Source organism: Sylvia atricapilla, chromosome W (genome assembly GCF_009819655.1).
Source record: "Sylvia atricapilla isolate bSylAtr1 chromosome W, bSylAtr1.pri, whole genome shotgun sequence".
Lineage (NCBI taxonomy): Eukaryota > Metazoa > Chordata > Aves > Passeriformes > Sylviidae > Sylvia > Sylvia atricapilla.
Genome location: NC_089173.1, coordinates 17,319,716 through 17,333,640, shown reverse-complemented (window position 1 = coordinate 17,333,640; position 13,925 = coordinate 17,319,716). Strand labels below are relative to the sequence as shown.

The window sequence follows — 13,925 nt, the reverse complement described above, 5'->3', positions numbered from 1 at the left end:
GGTCCCGGCTTTTGGGTCCGCTTGCCGGCAACTGCACTTCGGTTTGGAGCGATGCACCATGGAAGTCCTTGGATTTTCCTATTAGGCGGGGCCAGCAGTTCGAGGAGCTGGTGGGGAATGGGGACAGCCTAGCCCGACGGAAGGGGAAGGGAACCCGGGGTTTTAGAGGGGGTATACAACTTGGAATAAGGTTTTGAGGGTACAAATTTTGGTACAAACAGCATAACTTCCTTAACAGACAGGTTACAACTGGCATAACATTTTAAACAGCATAACTTTCTTAACAAATGACAGACTGTGTCAAAAAAAGGGAATTTCTTACATTTCATTCATTTCAGTCCCCCCTCTATTTCTTTGATCGGGCCTTTGCCCGCATCAATTGGCAGTTTTTGATTCATGGGAATATCTTTTATTTAGTTCTTCAGTTTGAGGTTCTAACTAAAGTAAAACTATTCTCTTATAGGGCACTTTCCAGTTAGGCGCTGCTTAAATTTGCAGCATTTCATGCAATCTAATACTGCTTTATATCAAAACACGTGGGATTTACATGAGTGTGAACTCTTATAAGGGACTGCAGGTTCTCCCCGTCATAGATGGGATGGTGTGTAGTTCTCCCAAGAGTCCAGTATGAACCATTGTCTCGATCTCACCTGGTCTTGCCTCTTGGGTTGGGGAAGTGGGACAATAGCTCTTAGAGCATGCTCTTTCGATGTGTTTGCTCAATAGGACTATGTTTTAGTCCTCCCAAGAGTCCAGTATGAACCATTGTCTTGATCTCACCTGGTCTTGCCTCTTGGGTTGGGGAAGGTATTTAGCTGGCCTTATGGAGTTCCTTTCAGTGTATTCCCACTTCTTTTTCAGTTTTTGATTAGCCCTTCTGTGGTGTGCCCTATGAGAGATCTGTAATGATATTATCACAACTTTTTTTTTTTAAAAACAGCTTAACACTTCATGGTATTTTAGAACAACTTACAGAGAACATTTTTAAATGACAGCTTTTGATAACAACTTGGAAAGATTTTGAACAACGGGGTTTTTATTGGTTTTTGTTTGTTTGTTTGTTTCTAATTGGGCTTTGGTTGTCTTTTGAAGGTTATTTTAAGTGTGTCTGGGTCTCTAATGGTGGTCTATTTGGAGGGAGTCTTTGCTGGGGTATCAGAGACACTGGGAAGTGGCAATGGTCTTTTTATTCGGGATAGTTGTGTATGGTGAAGCCCCTATGTCTGACCTTGGTCGAACTCAGATTTTCAAGAGTGCTAGGGGCAAACATTTTAGCCAATTCATTCCAGTTTTTGTTATTAATTTAGTTAATACATTTTTGAAGGTTTTATTTATTCTTTCAATTCTTCTTGAGCTTTGAGGATGCCAGGGTGTATGTAACTGCCATTTCATTTCTAAGGCTTTAACAATATCATGCAGGACTTGTGCTACAAAGTGGGGGCCTCTGTCTGAAACGATGTTATTTATCAGTCTATATCGGGGAATGATGTGTTCTAGTAGTATCTTTATTACTACTTGTGCTGTTTCCCTTTTTGTAGGGAAGGCTTCTACCCAATGCGTTAAGTGATCAACTATAACCAAAAGATGCTTATGTCCTTGTACTGGAGGCATTTCTGTGAAGTTTGTTACTTTTTGACAAATTAGGCATCCTTCAGTAACTGCTCTAGTCAGGTTATAGATTCCAACACATAGGTGTTCTCTCAGAAAATCATTACACAACTCTTGGGTGCCCCAGTGAGTTAAGCTGTGGATTTCTGCCAGCATTTTTCGAGCTATTGCTTTATTTAGGAATGTTCTTCCATCTGGGGTCAGCCATTCCCCCTGCTTCCCTTGGTGTAAACCTAACTTTTTTATTTCTTTTAATTCATTTTCATCATATATGGGTTCACTAACTTTGTTAGCTGGTACATCATTTAAAGTAAGAATTTTTATTGGTTCTCCCAGCCTTTGAGCTGCTAGTTTGGCTGCTTGATCAGCTACTTGGTTGCCCTTTCCTTCAAATGTGTCCTTTTTTTGATGTCCTTTGACATGTACAATTGCTATTTCTTGGGGCTTCACAAGAGATTCTAACACCAATTTAATTAATTCTTTATGTATCAGATTTTTCCCCTTTGAATTTAGGTAGCCTCTTTCTTCCCAGATTTTTCCAAATGTGTGTACTATTCCAAATGCATATCTCGAGTCTGTGTAGATTGTACCTTGATCTTGTTCTAATAAATCTAATCCCCTCTTGAGGGCATAGATTTCACAACACTGGGCAGACCAATGGGGGGGCAGTTTTTCTTTTTCTATAACTTTTAAATTGTCTCTTTCCGTACCTTCGACTATTGCATAGCCTGATATTCTCTTTCCTTCTGTCACCCTAGATGATCCATCAATAAATAGCACCCTCCCACATGGTAGAGGTGTATCTTCAAGATCTTCCCTTACTTTTGTTTGTAAATCTATGATTTCCAGGCAATTGTGCTCTAAGTTTGGTGTGGGTTCCCCTGAGAGGAACTGGGCAGGATTTAGACTTTTTGATGTGATTAGCTCTAAATCACTGGTGCCGGTTAAAATCACTTCATATTTTAAAATTCTAGAGTCAGTCAGCCATTGTTGAGCCCTTTGGCTCAACACTGTCCTGAGATCATGGGGTGTGTGTGCAAAGATTTTTTTCTGCAGTGTCAGTTTTTGTGCTTCCTCTACAAGAACAGCTGTGGCTGCTACAGCCTGGAGGCAAGCCGGCCACCCTCTTGCAACTGGATCCAAAAGTTTGGAAAGATATGCGACAGGCTTTTTGTGTCCTCCCCATTCTTGGGTTAATACTCCATAAGCTATTCCCCCTTCAGAGTTAATGAATAGGTCAAACTTTTTCTTAAGGTCTGGGAGACTCAGGACAGGGGCTGAAGACAATTTTGTCTTTAGGTCTTTCAATTGTTCTTCATCCTTATCTGTCCATTTTACAGGTTCAGGTTGGACTAACTTCTCATAGAGAAATTTAACACTTTGGGAATATTTTTCTATCCATAGCTTGCAATAACCAAATAGTCCTAATAATTTTCTTGTATCTTTTTTTGTGGTTGGAGCTGGGACTGAGAGCATACCTGAGATTCTCTCAGGGCTTAATTTCTTACACCCTTCCCCAATGAGGTGTCTGAAGCAGGTGACCCACGATTCTATAAACTGCAGTCTGTTCTTTGACACTTTGAGGCCTTTTTCCCCCAGAAAATTCAGTAGATTAATACTGGTTCCCTTCACTTTATCCTGCTTTTTCCCCGACATTAGGAGGTCATCTACATACTGCAGGATTTGCACACCGTTTTTAGGGATAAACTGTATCAGTAACTCTTCTAGGGCTTGCCCGAAGAGGTTTGGGCCTTCAGTGGACCCCCGAGGAAGACGAGTCCATCTCAGTTGCTGCCCTCTCTTACTTTCAGGGCACTCCCACTCAAAAGCAAACCAATCTCGGCCCCCCTCTGCCAAAGGACAGGTCCAAAAAGCATCCCTTAGATCTATTACAGTAAACCAGGACTGGTCTCCAGGAATCCTGCTCAGGAGCGGGTAGGGGTTTCGTACCACCACCGGGTGCCTGGTAATTGTCTTTTTGTTCACTTCTCTTAGGTTTTGCACTGCCTTTTTTACAGCCAGAATAGGAGTGTTGTGGGGTGACATACAAGGTTTTAATATTCCTTCTGTGAGTAGATGGGTTATAATTTGGGTTAGTCCTTTTTTCCCTTCTAGAGAAATAGGATATTGCCTGACCCTTATAGGAGGTGTCTTTTCTTGTACTTTTATTTCTATAGGTGGGATATCTAAATATCCATATTTTCTCTCCTCAGCCCAGACCTCTGGCCTGACTTCCCCTAAGTCTCTAACAGTCAGCCTCATGATTTGTAGCACCATTCTTCCTTTTCTAGGAAGAATCCTTACTCCTAACTGAACTTGCAGGTCCTTTTCCAGCAGGTTACTGTCTACTTTGGGTAGATATATCGAATTAGTGACACATCTTTTGGAATTTTCTTTAATTTCTACATTTTTTATAACTGAAGCCTTGAAAGGCTCCCCTTCTGCTCCTAGGACTTCACATGTCTTTCTTCTAATCGCAATTTCAACTGGAAGTCGGTTAATACATGATTTATCTGCACCAGTATTCACTAAAAACTCAAACTCTTCATGTTGGGGACCTACTTCAATTTCAAAATTTACTATGGGCCCTTCTTGATGTTTCATGGGGTCCCCTAATGCATAGAGCCCATGACACCCCCAATCCTCCTTGACCTCCTTCCTCAATAATTTTTCTAATGCCTCTTGTTCCCTCATGACAGTCTCATCAAATGACATTTTTTTGCAATGTTTCTTAAAGTGTCCTATTTCTCCACAATAAAAACAAGCTCGGGTCTCTCCTGGTCTCTGAAGAGTATCCCAAGGTGGTGGGTTCCTTTCTCTTACCTTTTCTGGTAAAGATTTTGTGTTTCTTTCACTCTTAGTATCCTTTCTGAGATCCTTTACACTTTCCCTGGCCACGGCTACCATAATCCTGGTTTTTGCCTTTGTTTTTTCTTCTTCTCTCCTAAGGTATACTCTTAGGGCTTCCCTCAATAATTCATTTATTTCTCGGTCTTGCCAGTCTTTCATCTTTTCAAGTTTTCTTTTGATATCTGGCCAGGATTTTGTGACAAACTGTAACTTTAATAATATCTGTCCCTCTGGGCTATCTGGATCCAAATTAGAATATTGCTGGAAATTCCATCTGAGCCTGCTCAGCCAGGCTGCTGGGGTTTCATCTTTCTCTTGCGTCCTGTCAAAAGCTAATTTGGTGTTGCTACTCCGAGAAACTGATTCTTTAATACCTCTTATCATTAGGTTTCTATAATCTTCCATATTTCTCCTCCCTTCTCCTCTGTTTGGGTCCCACCCTGGGTCAGCTATTGGCAACTTCTGGTCACCGGGAGGGCCCATTCGGTTTTCTCTTTCCCAGATGCGCATCCCTGCTGCCCTAACCAGCCGAACCTCGTCTGGATTGAAGAGTATATTTAAGATGGAGTTTAGTTCTCCCCATGTATAAATATTTGGGCCCAAAAACTGGTCAATCTGGTTGGCAATTCTCACTGGGTTTTCAACTAGATTCCCCAGCTCTTTCTTAAAACTTCTGACTTCTGACGCTGTTAAAGGTGTATTGACAAACCCTATTCCTCCAACTGCCCCACCCAATGGGACCTCCCTTAGGGGAAAGAGTTTGGTTTTTGACCTGGTGTTACTGTAAGGGTAACTTTCTGGGTTTTTTATTGCCTGACAGGATGCATTGTTAGGTGCCAGACCTAACTCCCAGCTGTGAGGGGGTGCAGGGATTGTGGATGGTGAAGGAGAGGAGGTTAGACCAGTGTTAGGGAATGGCAGAGGGTAAGAGGGGTTATAAATTGGAGGGGGGATAAGCTGCGGAAGGAACAGGGATTACAGTTTGGGAAGGTATGATTTTTAGGTGAGGTTGGAGGATTACTTCGGGATAAACTGTAGGAGGAGGCAAGTGTTCTAAGGGGTCCCAATTATGGCTAGCTTCTTTTTGGTTCTTCTGCTTTTCATTCCTTTGTTTCCCTTGCTGTAACTTACATATTTTTGTTGTTTTATTTTTGACTACTTGTTTTTGCCAACAGATAGCATAGAGTATCTGTTCAATACTTGAATCTCCTCGAGATTTCAAGTATTGAGTCAATTGTGAACACATCCAGGGGTCTTTAGTTCCACACCATGGCCATTTTGCAGGTAAATTTAGGTTAGGCCAAGCCTCTATGCAATAATGGATCATCTTGATTCTGTCTAAGCTTTTAGTGGCCTCATCAACCTCCCATAGTTCTAACATTTGTCCTAGTGGACTGTCCGATGGAATTTGTTTTATCTTTTTCTCTCTCTCTTCAACTGGCTCCACTCTACTTATGTACGCCCCCATTTTCAGTGGGTCTCAAATAAAAACTACGCTGTTCCTATTCTGACAGAAACTTTACTTCAGGGCAACACAAAGCAAAATTATTTGACTTTGTTTTAATTAAACTTCTTTAAGGTGCCCCTACACATACACAAGTTTAAAGGCGGGCAGCCCAAATTTTAACTTTCACTCACTCTTTGAGCACTCGTAAGTAGCCCCAGGGACCCTCTCAGGGTTTGGGCACTACCCCTGCCAGTGCTCGGAATGCCCCACAGGTAGCCTGGTGACCCGCCCTTAGGGCCTCAGCCACTACCCCTTAGCCAGCACTCCTTTACTCCTCTGCACCCGGACAGCGTACCTCTTCTCTGGGCACCCCCGACCAGTTCTACCTCTCGAACCCGGAAAGCGTACCCAAGATACCCCCGACCAATGCAGACTCTTTTATCCCAGCACCCCGACAGCTACCCCAGCCAGTCTCCAAAGCACCCCGAAAGCAGCCTATCTTTGCTACCCCAGCCGGTACTCAGAGGCTCTAGGTCGTAGCCTCAGCCAGTACTCTCTTTCTCTCCCCACACCCTGGTAGTTACCCCAGCCAGTGCCAACTCACAAGCCCCGAAAGTAGCCTGGGCAACCCGCCCTTAGGGTTCCAGCCGCTACCCCAGCCAGCGCTAGCCTCCTGTGACACCCCGGGCTATAACCTCAGCCAGTGTGGTGCGTGCTTCACTTACTTCTTTGACGTGCCACTTACTCTCTAAATTCCTCCGCACGTCCAGAGGGGGGCGCCTATGCCCCTGGAGACGCCTCAGTCACTCTCAGTTCACTCGCTTCCTGCTTTTCCCGGCCGGCCCCCTCGCGGGGGTACTCAGCAGTCCAAACTCGCTTGGGGGGTCCGAGCTGCCGGCCCCCCACTCATTTACTCCACATCCGCTCGTCTCCACTCCCGCCACCCGTTGTTCTTACCGATGCTCCTCCAGTGGCGTCCCGCGAGGCTGGCGAGCGACGTCCTCTGGTCCGGGACGTCCAGCTGTCCAGGAGGTCCGAGGTCGGGCTGCGCCTTCCCGTCCTGGTCCTCTTCTGGGCGTGGCTTAGATCCCGGCGAGCCCCCAAATTGTTATAAACGGGCCAGGAGACCTGCTCCTTTGAAAAGCCTTTATTAGTCAGCTCTTTAAAGGGGGAACTCGAGGGGTCGCCTGCGCCGCCGCTGCTCCTGTCGCCGCCCTCGCTCCTGTCGCCGCTGAGGATCAGGTGTCAGGCGAATCTGCTGCTCTCGCCGCGGCAGAGTCGGGGGTTCCGGTCTTGCGGGAATCCCCGGCAACCCAACTGGGCTCGTGTGGTCTAGGGGGGTCACTTCTTCCCAGTCTCTTTGTGGTCGTGGCGAGGCGGCAGAAGCAGAATTCAGTCCTTAGGTAGCTGAGGGTCTTCTCGTCGTTGTAGTGTTTCCCTTTTATCTGGATTTTGTGCCGGGTCCCGGCTTTTGGGTCCGCTTGCCGGCAACTGCACTTCGGTTTGGAGCGATGCACCATGGAAGTCCTTGGATTTTCCTATTAGGCGGGGCCAGCAGTTCGAGGAGCTGGTGTGGAATGGGGACAGCCTAGCCCGACGGAAGGGGAAGGGAACCCGGGGTTTTAGAGGGGGTATACAACTTGGAATAAGGTTTTGAGGGTACAAATTTTGGTACAAACAGCATAACTTCCTTAACAGACAGGTTACAACTGGCATAACATTTTAAACAGCATAACTTTCTTAACAAATGACAGACTGTGTCAAAAAAAGGGAATTTCTTACATTTCATTCATTTCATTGCCCACGTTTGCAGTACATACAAAGGGTTAGTGGGCTCTCAGTGCCCCTCTCCTGACACGGCTGTCAGTGTCCCAGAGCCAGCTGTTGATACTGTCCATCCATCCTCCCAGGAGAGACGGTCCCCGGCTCTCCGGGGCTCGGTGCCTCCGGTGGCTGGACCAAAACCCCCTCCAGGCACGGCCCCATGCGGCGAGGAAGGGATTGGCATGAGCACCTGGAGCTTTAATGCGGTTTTTGCTGGTGTTGAAAGGCAGAAAGTAAGGCAGAAAACGATGGGAGAAGACAGGAGTTTGGTGCAAATGAGGGAGAAAAGAGCCTGCGGTGTGAAGCGGGGAGAAGACGGCTGGACAAAAGACTTGGTGGAATTGGGTCTGAAAGGTGTTATGAAATGTGATGGATGCTGGATTGCACCCTGACACTATTGATTGGGGGGAGGGGAAGCCAAAAAACCCACAGCCAAACAAAACTAGTCAGAAAGGCTGGGTTGGCAGAGAAAGGGGAAATAAAAGAAGACGTTGAGGCCAGGAGACATCAAGGAAGATGGCCTGAGGAGACAGGAGCTCTGCGCTCAGCAAGGAAGGGCCTTCTGGAGCGGCATATTCCTGTTTCTGATGCTGTGGAAGAACTGAGGATTTTGAATGATAGGGCTCTAAGAAACATGCCCAGCCATGGGGGTAGAAAAGGAAGTCTAAAGAAGACAATAAAACACATTGACCTGACAATGAGACGGTTGGAGTGTAGATGTTGATAGGAAAGCAGTTATGCAGTCTTGATGAAATGGAATTAATGCAATTTGTTATCAAAGGGCAGTTAATTTCTCTCAGTTGTGTGCTTGCAATCCTGTACTTTCCTATAGAGTGTCACAAAACCACAGCTGGCATGTCAGGGCTGAAATGAATGGGCAAAGAGACCTGCTCCTTTTTAATACCTCTATTGAGGTCAGCTCTTGGTGGGGGCCCGAGGGGTTGCGCACATCGCCACTGCTCCTGATGGACGATGCAATTTACTGCATGGCAGAGCTAGGACTTCAGTCCTTGTGAGAGTTCCTGGGAAGACATTGGCTTGTTAAAACGTCTAAGGTAATCATGCAGAGAGGGTGCTGTTAACTCACGGTGACAAGACACGGAGCCCCAGCAGATAGCCTAATGTTCTTCCCTGCTCAGTGATGTAGTTTGGAGTTTTGTTTGAATAATGGCTGGCTAGCTTTAAGGGGTTTTGGGTGTCAATTACACTCCCGCTGGGTGCTAAGGCCCATGGGAATTCTCCTCATTTGCATGCTGTGTGGTGTCATCGGTTCCCATGCAGGGAGCAGCAGGCAAAAGGGGCAATACCTGATGGGAAGGATACAAAGAAGGCATTTAGAGAGGGCGTTTGCAGTTACAATAACAATAGGTACAAGATAAATGGCATTTAACAGGGAAGGTACTTTCCAGTAACAACACTTAACTGGTTAACACCTTTTGTATAATGATCAGGGATTTGTATTTTATTTCTTACAATATCCCCCCTCTATCTTTTTGATAGGGCCTTTTGGCCTGCATCAATTTGTGGTTTCTGGGTCTTGGGAATATAATTATCTTAACTTTTGGTATTGATCATATATCTTTCGGGCACTTTTGTGTTCTTGATTTTGAGTTTCTACTGTCATTATTTTGGTTTGCTTTTAATCAGTTCCCCCTGGGATTTGGAGACTTGCTCGGACTGTGGATGTTACTGTTCGTATTAGGCATGGGAGTAGACATGGTAGGAACAAAAAACTTATGAATGCACTTGCTATGATAAACAATGCTTTCTTCCACCACCCTCTTTAAACGACCAAAAATCATTCTACCAATCAGAATTTACTAGAGGAGTCCAATCTTGGGTACTTACATATGTATTTTTACGTATTTCTTTAGACATGTTTTTGATTACTTCACTCTTGTCGTCGATCTCCAGGCAGCACTCCGAAGAATTGAACTTGCCACAGATTCCCCCTTTGTCCAGTAATAAATAATCCACTGCAAGTCAGATTTGGTAGAATACAACTCTAGTCTGGGCTAACTGATTGCTTATATGGTCTAAAGCAAGGGCTGTTTTGTTGGAAACAATCTCAAGTACTGCTTGGAGTCGAATGATTCTGTTTAACCTGTAAATTGGGGTACAATATCCCCAAGATCCATCTTGGGCCCAGGTGGCTGGCCCATAAGTTCTGACTATTTCTTTTGGGGTCCAGATTCTTCCCTTCTTACTCTGGGTACTCCCCATGTCAATTATATGCCGTTTCTTTCAGTTGGTTTTCTTAGGTCATCATAGAGAGGGACTCCTAGATTTGATCCCGACTCCTTTGGGAGGAGGAAGAAAGCGGGTGTAATAATCCTTACAGTGCAACTCCCTTCCCAGTCTCCTGGGAGATGGGTGTATGCTGTATTCCCACAGATCCAAAATAGCTACTCAGAGGCTTTCCAGAAATCATCTTGTACTTTTGTAGGCTATTCCAAATATTTAGATATTTCTCTCACTCTCCAAAAAGGGTTTATTACTTTTCCAGCACATTCGTATAGTCCATATCCTTCGTGGTAAATACAGTGTCTTTCCTTTTTCCCAATGGACCAATACCGATTTGATTCTCGAGGAACTCAATGACTATCAAAATCTTTTATTATTAGATACCTTTTGCAAGTCATTGTTCCCACTTGGGTTGTATACCTCTTCCCTCTTCTTTTGATACATTCTTCACTAATCACTTGTGATTTCAAATCCCACTGCTCTTTCCTCCTCTGCCCTATAACTTGGGGATTTTGTTACATTAATTTCCATCTTAAAATTTCTGATGGTCCCAAACGGTTTCCTTCCCACAGCCAAATTTCTGACATTTGGGTGTTCCCACAAACCCAGCAGTTTGTAAGGTTTAGTTCTTTACTAATCTTTTCCATCACATCTATGAACAGATTCTTTCTTAGAGGTTCATTTAGGTCTCCTTTTTTCACCATTAATGTTTTTTCCTTCGTTATGTCATCCAATCCCTCGTGCTTGAAGCAGAACCACTCTTCTCCTACAGGGCACTCTCCAGGCAGGCATTGCCAAAATGAGGCTGTATTTTTCATAATCCAGTATGTTTTCCCATCTTCTTGGCAGGTGTCTAATTGGGAATGATCGAAACAAGTGGGTTTTAAGTTCGTATGGACACTAATCAGAGACCCGAGATCTTCCCCATCATAGAGGGTGATAGCACTTTGTGCATTCATTTCCTGTTCCCTCTATGATGTTGTCCATGAGTAGGACTAACATTAGTCCTCCCAAGAGTCCAGTATGAGCCATTTCTGGTATGACGGGCTTCATGGCTCACCTGCTTTTTGGCCTCACCTGGTCTTGCCTTTAGGGTCTGAGGATTTCCCTGGGAAGGATGGTAGAGCCCTTTCTTTGTCCCCACTTCTTATTAATTTAATAACCCTTGGGGAATGCTCCGTAGGAGATGCTGGTCCTTTATTTTAACCCCTTGTGGCAACAACTAGTATTTTAGCCACAAAAGACAACAATCAGTAATAACCACTAACAACAACAGTAATAACAACTAATAACAGTAAGATATAGGAGTTTTTCAGTTTATGATGTTTTTCTACTAGTCTTCGGCTGTTTCTTAAAAGGCACTTTGAGGTCTGTGGGGCTTTGGATCGCAACCCACTCGGAAGAGTTGGTGGATGATACTGCTGGGTCCAGTTTATCGTCAGGAGGTGGTACTGGTCCTCTAATTCTGGTGATATGGGTCCAGCCCTTTTCCTGGGTTTGTACTGCAGTGTGGGTGGTAAGCAACACCTGGAAGGAACCTTCCCCTGCAGAGGCAACTTTTGGGTTTCTTCTATCAGGATAGCTGCAGCTGCTATGGCTTGTAGGCAGGTTGGCCACCTTCAAGCTACTGGATCTAACAGTTTTGACAGGTAAGCTATTGGCTTTCGGCACCCTCCCCACTCTTGAGTCAACACTTCATAAGCAATTCCTTCCTCTGTGTTTATAAACAGATCAAATTCTTTTTTAAGATCGGGTAAGTTTAAAACTGGTGCTGAAAATAACTTTTCTTTGAGATCACTTAGTTGCTTCTCATCTTTAGCTGTCCACTCTATAGGTTCAGAGTCTACTAGCTTTTTATAAAGAAACTTTACACTCTGTGTGTACTGGTCTAACCAGAATTTACAATACCCAAAAAGACCTAAGAGTTTCCTTACATCTCTTTAATTTTTGTTGCCTGTATAGATAGGATGCCTGATATTTTTTTCAAGACAGCTTTTTGTATCCTTCCCTGATTATGTGCCCTAGGTAAGTGATTTTGGATTCTACAAATTGCAGTTTGTACCTGGACACTTTCAGGCCCTTGGTCCCAAGAAAATCGTGAAGTCGAATACTGGTCTCCCTCACTGTGCTTTTCTCCTCTCCCCTTCTTAGGTACACTCTCAGAGCCTCTTTCAACAATTCATTCATTCTTTTCTCCTGCCAGTCCTTGATTTTCTCCAGTTTCCTCCTTATATCAGGCCATGATTTCGTAACAAATTGTACATTCAGGAGGACTTGGCCTTCAGGACTGTCAGGATCTGGAAATCCCTCCTCAATCTATTTAGCCAGGCTGCTGGGGTTTCATCCTTTTCTTGCATACCATCGAAAGCTAGCTTCGTATTGCTGCCTCGAGGGACTTATTCTCTTATCCCTTTTACCATCAAAGACCGGTAATCCCTCATGTTTCTCCTCCCTTCCTCCTGATTTGGATTCCACCCACGGTCGACTGGTGGCAATTTATGGTCGCCTGGGGGCCCTAATCTATTTTCTCTTTCCCAGATTCTTATTCCCGCAGTCCGGATCATCCTAACTTCTTCTGGATTAAATAGGATGTTTAGGATAGAATTTAATTCTCTCCAGGTGTAAATGTTGGGGCCTGGAAATTTGTGGGGGTGGGCGGAGCCCCAGCTGCTTTGCCCTGGAGAGGGCTAAGCTGAGGAGTTAACAAATAATTTCGCAACTTCACCCAGAGCCCCTAAGGCAAAAGACAAACTTTCTAGTCACGGCGACCTGTCCGGAGACCCACAAGCCCCCTCAAGATTTTATGTAGATCTGTTACAATTGATTGGTTTTGTACTCTTTTCCTCCCACCCTGGTGTCCCATAAAAACCCCTGGGTTTCCTCTGGTTGGCAGAGGTACCTCGTCCCTGGACCCCTTTCGCTGGTACCTTTGCAATAAAGTTACCACCTGCGGAAATTCCACACGAGACCTCTCTCTCTCTCACCACGACCGACTAAAAGAGGGGCTGACTCACAAGGGCATGAGCTGAAATCACTGAGCTGAAAGCACTGAGCTGAAATCACTGAGCTGAAAAATCACTGCTCTGCCCTCCTGCTGAGAAGCCCCTCTGCCAGCTGAGGAGTGCCCTGACCCCCCAAGGAGCTGTTTCTAGCGAGACATCTTTTGGGGTGGCTGTGGCTCTCTGGGTCCCAAGCGGCGGACCCCTCGACCAGCTGGAATAGAAATTGATCCACCTGACTGGATATACCTATGGGGTTTTCCACAAGGTTCCCTAGCTCTTTCTTAAATCCCTGGACCTCAGAGGCGATCAATGGAGCATTTACAAAACCATCCCCTCCGGCCACTCTGCCCATAAGGACGTCCCTCAGGGGAAAGAGTCTTTCTGCCTAGGATGTTTTAGATCTTGGCGTTACAATAAGGTTCTTCTATGGGGCTTACGTTTTGATCAGGAGTGGGAGATATGGGCATTTGATGGTCGCTTGAGGAGGGGCTAGAGTTAGACGTGGATAAACTCTGCTCCCAATTGGAAGGAGGTGGAGGGACAGTAGTGGGTGAGTGAGAAGGGACTAAGTTAGTTGCAGGGGTCACAGGGGACGGGGCTGAGGAGAACAGCGACGGGGTTAAAGGAGCGACTGAAGGTGTAGGAGGCAGGGGATTTGGGTAACTTGGGAGAGGGGTGCTAGGTGGAGGTGGTAAGGAGATTACAGCTATTGGGGAAGGAACGGGTAAGGGTTTTGAAAGGGAGGGGACTGAGGAAGACACTATTGGAACATTTGGGGAAGAGTGTAAGAGTAAGACTGAGGGTTCTGGGGGAAGAGCCTGGGGTACTGCTGGGTAAACAGGAGGATAGAGAGGTGGGTAATCAAGGAGATCCCATTGGCTTTTAACTTCCTTCTCTTGTTCCCTTTCCCTTTCACTACCCTCTTTCCGTTCTTGTAATTTACATATTTT

The 13,925-nt window shown here is 45.2% G+C and overlaps 1 long non-coding RNA gene across 1 annotated transcript in view; it reads right to left on the bottom strand.

The window, feature by feature from the left end:
- The window catches only part of LOC136373320 (uncharacterized), a 447,213-nt gene that overhangs the window by 97,022 nt on the left and 336,266 nt on the right, over window positions 1-13,925 (bottom strand). The gene's annotated exons all lie outside the window — the stretch shown is intronic.